The 9,630-nt window shown below is 43.5% G+C and overlaps 1 long non-coding RNA gene across 1 annotated transcript; it reads right to left on the bottom strand.

Annotated features, from left to right (window-relative positions):
• Nucleotides 1-310: 310 nt before the first annotated feature.
• LOC128403666 (uncharacterized) lies at nt 311-5,936 on the bottom strand. The gene is made up of 2 exons (XR_008327994.1): nt 5,733-5,936; nt 311-1,901 (listed from the first exon to the last, which is right to left on the bottom strand). It is a non-coding gene; the product is annotated as an uncharacterized LOC128403666 (long non-coding RNA).
• Between the last annotated feature and the right edge of the window lie 3,694 nt (nt 5,937-9,630).

Genomic DNA, 9,630 nt, shown 5'->3' with positions numbered 1-9,630 from the left:
AACAACATCTGAATAGCCATGGGCTCCACAGCCCTCTGTGAGTGCTTTTAATGTATGATCCCTGATTCGTTGGGACATTATTGGACTAGGACAGTGTGGGGAATTTACGTCCCTCTGGATATTGCTGGATTACATATCCCATCATCCCTGACCATTGGCCATACTGGCCGGGACTGATGGGAATTAGAGTCCAACAACATCAGGTTCCCCATCCACGTTCTAAATCATAGGGTGAAATCTAATTAGGTGGAGTAAGTACTACATATATTTTTGTACAATGCATTTTATTGTCTAAGCAACAAAGCCAAAGAACATTTTCAAATGCCTTTAATGATGTCATCAGATGGACTTTGCAAGTATCTTTGCATGACATAAGTTATGGTTGGTCCTCCCCACCTGGTCCTCCTCCATCTTGTCTCCTTCGCTAAAATGTTGACATTTACTGTATTAATATCCAAACAGTGTTTCGTAACTTTGTGGCCCACAAAAGAAACCGGTGTGTGCATGCTTAGTGCATGTACATTTGAGTATGCAGGTTTAGGATTGCCGTGAATTACTGCGAAGTGTATGCCTGCTAATGTTCTTCATGGTACTCTCTGCTGGTGTTCTCTGCTTCCAACATACCTCTGATGAACCAGATGCTTTTGTTTCATAATATTATTTATTTCACCTTCTATGTACACAGCACTCTACATAGCATAAGAAGAAAGGTATCTGGCTCAAGGAATGTACAAATCGGCATTAGGTGTGCCTAATGACACAGAGGCTCAACAATACCCTCCAAAGAGGCATTGCCATTACATTTGGGTGGGCAACTCCAATGACATATAGTTCTCCCCTTTACTCACACTCGGAAAGGAAATACCTGGATGATGTAAGACTGATATTTAAATGGGAGGGGGAAATGTGCCTCTGGTACTAGAAGTTTAGGAAGCAATCTGATGGCCAACAAAGAAAGCTTTAACTGGGGGCAGACTTATGACAGGGATGGGGACCTGTGGCTCTTGAGAGGCTGATGAACTACAGTTTCCAATTTCCTTGACCACTAGCAATACTAGCTGGGGTTGACTGGAGTTGTAGTTTCACAATATCTGGATGATCCCTGGTCAGCCACCCTTGAGGTATGGTTTAGGCCAGGGAACGGGAACATAGGATCCAGCAAATAGGATGAAGTACAGCTCCAATCATCCCCAACCATTGATGATGCTCAACAGTGTCTGAAGGACCAAAGGTTCCTTTGATGCTGTTTTAGGCCTACTAACTCCTCTTCCACGTCTTCCTCCACCTCCTCCCATCTCTCAACCTGCGTCTTCTGGAATGCTCTGGACATAGTCACCTGAATTGCCCCACTCCAAAAAGAAAGACTCAGGCTAAAACTGTAATTCACAGCACCTGTGATTATTATTGTTGTTGTTTTCAAACTTCTACTACATGGATATACAAAATGGATGATGGCTGCCGATCCTGAACCTTTAAGGACAGGCGCCAATAACAAGTGTGGCCCCAATGTGTGGAGCATTGCTCCAGACTCCCGTTCCTAATGCAGCCCCTACTTCCTGTCCGCAGCGCCTCCTGCCTGAAACGGGCCTATTGCAAGATGGCCGCCGGCAAGCCACACTTATGCTTCATGAAGGCAAGTGGCGAAGGTGGCAAAAATGATGGGTGGCTCAGGAGGCAGGTGGCAGTACCATGGAGGCAAGTGGCATGGATCGAAGCCACATTCTGGGATTTCACAAGGCGGGGGCTCCGGGATGAGGATCTCTAGGTCCGTCAGCTTTGTTTCAGCCACAATAGCTGGTGGTTGCAATAGGAGCGTTGTTGAGGGGAGGCTTGTGCTGCAGGAGACGTTGTAGCCACAAAGCTCCCCCGGGAAAACCATGGCTATGTGGTGGGAGGCAAATCTAAAATGAAGTGGGGAAAGACACATATCACAAATAATGAAGCAATTAACCTAAAGCAGGGGTGTTCAACTTCCAAGAGACTGCGACCTACTCCCACTATGAATAAACTGGCAGTGATCTACCCATTGGATCGACCAGAGTTGTTGAGTTTTTTTGGGGGAGGATGACCAAAGTTGTTAAGTTGTTGAGTTGTTGTTTTTTGGAGGGGTGATTGGGCAATCGCTGGAGCTCAACCAGGAATGACCAGGGACAGCCCACAATCAACCTGTAGATCGTGATCGACCGGTTGGACAGGCCTGACCTAAAGCATTGGCCTCTAGCTATGATGGCTATGTTTCACCAACACTATTTTGGAAGCATGTCTCTGAATACCAGTTTGCACCCAGTGTTGCACCGAGGTCCTGCCCGTGTGCTTCCCATTGGTATCTGATTGGCAGTGGCTCTCCAGGGTCTATACAGGATTTTCTCTGAAGGTGTCCTAGGGATTGAACCTGGGACCTTCTGCATGCAAAGATGATGCTCTACTCCAGGGATGTCCAACTCCCAAGAGACTGCAATCTTTTTTTAGGGAGGAGATTCAAAAATGTTGATAAAGGGGAAAAGTTGCTCACCGAAAGATCGCTAAGGAAGCGATCAGCCTCACAGCAAAAACTCCGTCTTCCATTCTAGCGATCATGCATGAATGGTGGATGGGGTGAGGGGGTGGGGCCAGTTGCTCTTTTGCCAAAACAAAGGAAAGGGAGCCCGCGATCAACTGATCTACCAACACCTCCCGGGGAATGACCAGTAGATCATGATCGACCTGTTGGACATCCCTGCTCTACCCCACTGAGCTATGGCCTTTCCTCAATGTCTCTTCTACACAAGAGATACTTTCAGGATTCTTATATTGGGTATGAGCAAATCAACCCCCACTCTCTTCTTTCTACATAAAGTTGGGTGGCAATTTTAACCAGAGGCCTTCTTCCTGAAGGAGCGTCTCCACCCCCATCGTACTACCCGGACACTGAGGTCCAGCGCCGAGGGCCTTCTGGCGGTTCCCTCACTGCAAGAAGCCAAGTTACAGGGAACCAGGCAGAGGGCCTTCTCGGTGGTGGCGCACGCCCTGTGGAACGCCCTCCCACCAGATGTCAAAGAGAACAACAACTACCAGACTTTTAGAAGACATCTGAAGGCAGCCCTTTTTAGGGAAGCTTTTAATGTTTGATGTATTAGAGGATTTAAATATTTTTTTGGGAAGCCGCCTGAGTTCCAGATGGGCGGGGTACAAATAAATAATAATAATTATTATTATTATTATTATTATTATTATTATTATTATTATTATTATTATTTCTATCACCAGGGAGGAGAGAACTGTTCATTATCACAAAGAGTTTGACTGAAAAACTGCATCCTCATTGTCATCTTCATCATCTTACTATTTTTAATATCATTACTACTATTTTACCACTACTATTACTTTTTCTTATTACTACTGCTACTACTATCACCATTACTACTACTACTACTAATACCAATGCTACTACTACTGCTACTACTATTGCGATCTACTATTACCAATACTATTACCATTACTACTACTATTACTATGACTATTACTCACAATTCACAGATAGGAATAGACAAATCTATATAATTCAGTTTCTCATGTTGCTCATATTTCTGCATCATATATACATGTCCTCACAAAAATAATCAGAATTTTAATGCAAATTTCGTCTAATATGGACCTTTTTGTATGCACTTTTGCCTACTATTTGTTTTTGAAAGATGCTATTTGTACTAATATGTGTATTTTAATATACACAGTTCCCTAATCTATGTAGTTTAGTGCACATTGGGACGGGTTGGAAAGCTGTATCGGAAATTCAGAGAACAAATTTCAAAGGATGGCTGCATTTCAGTTTGTGTATTGTCTCAGGAAGTGGGGAATAAATTGGAAACCAAACTAACATCCTCCCCACATTCCATATAGTCACAGACAGGAATTTGAAGAACCCTCATAAAAACGGAACATAGCAGTGCTATTTTTCTAGAAAAAATGGTGCGGGAACTCACCATGAACACCTCCCTCATTCTCTTTGAATGGCAATGACGTCTACCTGAGAGTTGCCAGAACTGAGTTCCAGTGAGTTCCGGCTGAAAAAATGCCCCAGAACATGGGTAGCTACTTTATTCCAAGTCAGACCATTGGTCCACGTTTCTCAGTATTATCAACCCTGGCAGCAGTTTCTAATGGTTTAAGATAAGGAATTTCACTCACTTACTCAGAGATATACCTTACTCAGAGATATACCTTCAGTATACTTGAAGGCACATCTCCATCCCCATCATTCAGCCTGGACACTGAGGTCCAGCACCGAGGGCCTTTTGGCGGTTCCCTCCCTGTGAGAAGTGAGGTTACAGGGAACCAGTGGCACCTGCCCTGCGGAATGCCCTCCCAGCAGATGTCAAGGGGGTAAACAACTATCTGACTTTTAGAAGAAGACATCTGAAGGCAGCCCTGTTTAGGGAAGCTTCTAATGCCTGATGTTTTATTGTGCTTTTAGTTCTGTTGGGAGCCACCCAGAATGGCTGGGAAAACCCAGCCAGATAGGCAGGATATAAATTATTATCATTTATTATTATTATTATTATTATTATTATTATTATTATTAATGCCAGGGATAGAAGCTGTGACCTTCTCCATGCAAAGCAGATGTTCTACCATTGAACTATGCATATTCCACTTCACCATTCAACTTGTTCTTTTTCTTACCTTGAAAATCCCTTGACTGTTTCATCTACCCCGACACCACCCTCCACCCCAACATCAATCTGGCGTGTTGCTTTGAGCCTGCAACCCCCAGTTTTGCATACATAAAAGAAAACTAAAAATATGTCACCATAAATATCCCATAACACTTAGCCACATAGCTACTGAGAAAATATTGGGGCGGCCAGGAGCGGGGAGGAGACTATGCTGTCCAGTTCTCAACCGTCCACTCCAAAGTTTCTACACACCCATTTTATTGCATCTAAATAGCTACTTGAACTCCTCCTTTTTTAATACAAAAAAACCCCTGTTGTGTGTGAGAGCCAGGCACCAGGCATAACAGCACAAACCACTCCTAGGTTGCAAGCATCCAATGCGACTTTTACTCTGAGTAGACCAATTGAAATTAATGAGTCTAAGGTAGTCATTCTCCTTAACTTCAATGAAATTTCTCTCAGTAAGACTCACATTGGATATAACCACCCCCCTCAAAAAAATCTGCTGTGCTGAAGGATTGTTTGGATCACATCTAGGTTTCCCTATGCATAGCCTTGCCTTGCTATGCTAGCCTTCATCAATGCAGGAGACCCACCACTAAGGAATTTCCCCAAGACACCTGCCCAAATGACAGACAGGTGGAAGCTATGGCTGGTGGCATTTCCATCAGCAATAGCCCATGGAACCTTCTGAAACATAGCTTTCAGAGTTAGAGGTAAGATGGCAAGGGATCTCAAGATGCTAGCAATGGGCCTGATCCAGGCCTCTTTTCTGTACCAGCCTGGGAACTAGCACAGCAAAGAGGCATCCCCTTTTATCTTCCACCCCCGGCTCTCATGAGCAGTGGGACTATGGCTGGATCGAAGGCTTAGCTGATCCCTCAAGCCCTGCTGCTTTTAGCCACAAGGTTAACATGACATTTGCCCTGCTACCTACAAGTAAGCCACGCTCAATATAGTGGGTTTTTTCCTCTCAGCAAACATGCACTTTAAGCAAAAGCAAAAACTCCTACCCCACAATTGGTGTTTCATTTGCTATACAGAGATCTGAGCCCCTTGCCTTTCAACAGACCTTACCTGATTCTTCACAAGTTTCAGCAGATTGGGCTGGAAGAGAGCGGAGGAGGAAGAGCTCTTATACCATCCGCTCAGGAGCCTCGCGGGTAGGAAACACCCTCTGCTCATGTGGCTCCAATTTTCCCGCATGCCTCGCGCTTCTCTGAAATTGCTATAATTGTTCATCCTCCCTGATTACAGCAATTGAGCGTTGTCTCTCAGCACCTGGTTTTAATATAGGGCAGCAACACATTGCTGTTACACCCTTCTGCTTCCCTTTAATTGTATCAAGGGAACACTGGAGCACCAAACCAATGCTGATTTCAGCAATCCTGGGTTTGGAAAACTGCCTGTTCCCAGACTCTCAGGCTTCTTTCCCAACAAGTCAGAAGCAGTCGTCTTCCTGAGATGCTCCCTCACTCCCAAAATCAACTTTTAATTTCACTTGCCTACCTTTGAAAGTGTCAGAAAGTTTGTTTGTTTTTTGTTTGCTGAAAGCCAGCCCAGACTTAGAACGTGCACCTCACATTTCCTTCAAGTTTGTCCAGAACCCTCCGAGGCACAGTTTGTCTAAAGCTGATTAATAAACTAATGGCTGTGATTCATCTTCTCTATAGCTTGTTTCATGGTGGGGACAGGAGAAAACAGCTGTCTCGGAGACTTATCTTCAAGGATCACCAGACACTTTAAATTAATCCCTTGCAGTCACTACATCAGTGTCTTTTGAACCTGAAAGCTGTTTTCTATTATATGTAAATCAACTGCAGGGTTGTTGTTAATGATTTTGAAGGATAGCGGCAGTCTGCGCCAGTCTAATCTCCAGCACAATGCAATTCTGAGGTTATTAATGGATCTAAGGCCACAAAGTGGCATCTTAGACACTTTTTCTTAGAACCTCTTCTGTGTCAACCCCAACCACTTAGCCACATTTGTAGGGTTTGTGTGTGGAGACACCAGGTTTCATGGCAGGGGTGGAACATGTGGTCTTCTAGATGTTGTAGAAGTTGGAGTTGTACCATAGCATTGTCCACGCTAGCTGAGATGATGGTAGGTTGTAGTCCAACAACACTCTTCCCACCTTGGATCAAATCTATGCTTCCAGATGCCATAAGAAAGCTGCAGAGATAGCGCAGGATAGTGCACACCCCGGAAATGATCTCTTTGAGCTTCTGCCTTCTGGAAGAAGGTAAAGGGCTATAAAGACTAGGACTAGCCGCCTGAGAAACAGTTTCTATCCAAATGTGATTCTGGTTTTAAACACAGTGTAAGGAATCTCTATGGGAGTATATTGTATTTAAAAATGGGGTATCAGAGTTTTTAGGGGGCTAACCTGGTTGGGATAGCTGGGATAGCAGGCTTGTTGGTTTTTGAATGTCTTATGTAGATTTTTCAATTTCGTTGTTCTGTATGGGACAATGACAATAAAGAATATCATATCGTATCATTTCGTATCATATCATATATGGAGGGCCACAGGTGTTCTCCATCCTTGAACTAGACCACCACTTCCCTTTCATAGCTACTACCACTACAACTCTGTCTTCTTCTAGCACAGGGACTAGGAACAAAACAAACAATTAAACATGGAAAAGTACACATAGTGTCTCCACTTTCAATTTTAGAGTCTTTTTCACAGTTCGTTTACATTCAGCCATAGTTCTTGTGTGGTTGGGGGCAAAAGAGGGGGGGGACCTCTTTATATATTTATTTTGTCAGAGATTGGAGGTTCCAGAGCTTGGTTGGTTGTGTTCGGCTGGTTGCAGTATGGTTTGTTTGAATGTGCGAGGGTAGAGTGGGGTTGTCGGGTCAGATTAGCCATATTGATTCATATGCTGTTGTGGGGGATAGGTCATTGTCTTATTATGCCATGTATGTATGGACACCTCATGAGAAGAGAAGACTCCCTGGAAAAGACCCTGATATTGGGAAAGATTGAGGGCACAAGGAGAAGGGGACTACAGAGCACGAGATGGTTGGACAGTGTTCTCGAAGCTACAGACATGAGTCTGACCAAACTGCGGGAGACAGTGGAAGACAGGAGTGCCTGGCATGCTCTGGTCCATGGAGTCACGAAGAGTCGGACACAACTAAACGACTAAACAACAACAACAACAAATGTGATAAAGGGGTGCCAAACTGAGGTGAAGGCACCCTCCTTCGCTTGTCCCCATGCTAGTCTAAGTTTGTTGGTTAAATTTTCTAGCAGGGTGGTTTCCCATATATTTTGGTACCTGTATCCACTTCTGATAGGTCCTTCCAATGTCTAGTTAGGATATTCCTAGCTGCTGAGAGTAAGTGACTTATGAGTTCCTTGTCATGTGTGTTATTGTCCTGGAAAACAGGATATGCCTTATTGCACTAGGGTTCAACTAGTTTCTCTGTATGAAGTGTAGCAAGCTGCCGTGTAGTCAAACCCTCAATCCATCTAACTCAGTAACATCAACACCAGTAGCCTTCAACTGGTGAGTCAGGACCCACCAGTGGGTCACAGCATGATCCAAGGACGGTCACAATAGGAGCACTGCCACCATGAAAATATATGGTAAAAGATTAAGAAATAGATCCCAAATGTACGTTTGGATTAAAAGCAGGTTTTGGAAGGGTTGAAGATGTCTGCTTTATTGAACCAGTTTGTCAAAGAAGCACCTGCCAAGTTCTTCCAGCATCTTGTTATCATGAGCTAGACTGCTGACAAAAAACAACAACAACTTATTAAGGGTTTGAGCTGTAACTCAGTGGGGCTTTCTGTTGGCTAATGCCAGCAGGAACCTGTTCATGACCTGACACTTCTGTCCATGCACACATTCGGGGACTGGAAGGGGAAATGCGACAATCATGAAGCTGGCGGAGGCTGGCAGGCCTGGACCCATCTACCACCACTGAGTCTGGTGAAAAGGGTTTTTAAAAATTGCGAATCAGGAGTGGTGTTTGCCAGCCTTTAATCAGGCAAATAATGTTTGCCTTTTGTTGGTGTTCTTCAAAAATGCTCCTGTGTCTTATTGTGGGCACCCAGCCTCATTTACTGGGTATTATGGGCAGATGGTTCATCCCACACTTGAAAGAAACCAACTCTTTAGTGTGCCCTTTAGAACTGCCTGCTCTTTGATATTAGGCAGACACCTTTGCTGTATTGTTTCTGGTGCCCGTCAAAGCCCTTCTTTGTTCCAACAAGCCAGTCTACCTCGGCATGTAATTTTAGCAGGTGTGTAATCTGTTTATACCGTTTTGAACAGTGCCTTTCGTAAGTATTGTTATTTATAAAATTACTGCTTCCATTATATATTTTAATGTTTTGTTTTTAATGCTTGCTTTTCTTAATGAATATTTTCTATTGCCTTTTCTAAACTGCTTCGAGGTCTTTGTGGTGATGCACAATGGGGCGTCCTCACTGGTGCAGGAAGAAATGAAACACATTGGTCCAGGGGGTGGGTTAAACTGGGCTACAATTTTGTTGGTTTTTAAATAATTTTATTTCTCATTTTACAAATATTTTAACAATTTTAAACACCAGAATGTAATATCAACCCCCTTCCCCCCTTTCTGCCGTTACTTACGTTATATCTTTTACCACTGTATATCCAATTTCAATCTATTTACTTGTTATTCTTTACATTCTATTTAAGTTATTCTCACTGCACATGTTTATATCAGTCCTGCTAACCATGTAAGCTGTTTACAACAGTTCTTCAAATAATCCACAAATTTTCCCTATTCATTATTAAAACATCTCTCTTCTTGATTTCTTAATCTTCTTGTAAGTTTTGGCTTTCTGTATACTCCATCAGTTTTTGTTGCCAGTCTTCCTTAGTTGGGACTGTTTCTTCTTTCCATCTCTGGACATACATCATTCAAAACTGGGCTACAACTCTGGCCACATTAACGCCATAACCTACAACATTTCCCTCATGAAAATAGGGAT

The sequence above is a fragment of the Podarcis raffonei genome, chromosome 16 (genome assembly GCF_027172205.1).
Source record: "Podarcis raffonei isolate rPodRaf1 chromosome 16, rPodRaf1.pri, whole genome shotgun sequence".
Taxonomy (NCBI): Eukaryota; Metazoa; Chordata; class Lepidosauria; order Squamata; family Lacertidae; genus Podarcis; species Podarcis raffonei.
Note: the sequence above shows the minus strand (reverse complement) of the source record. Positions and strands in the feature narration are given on the sequence as shown.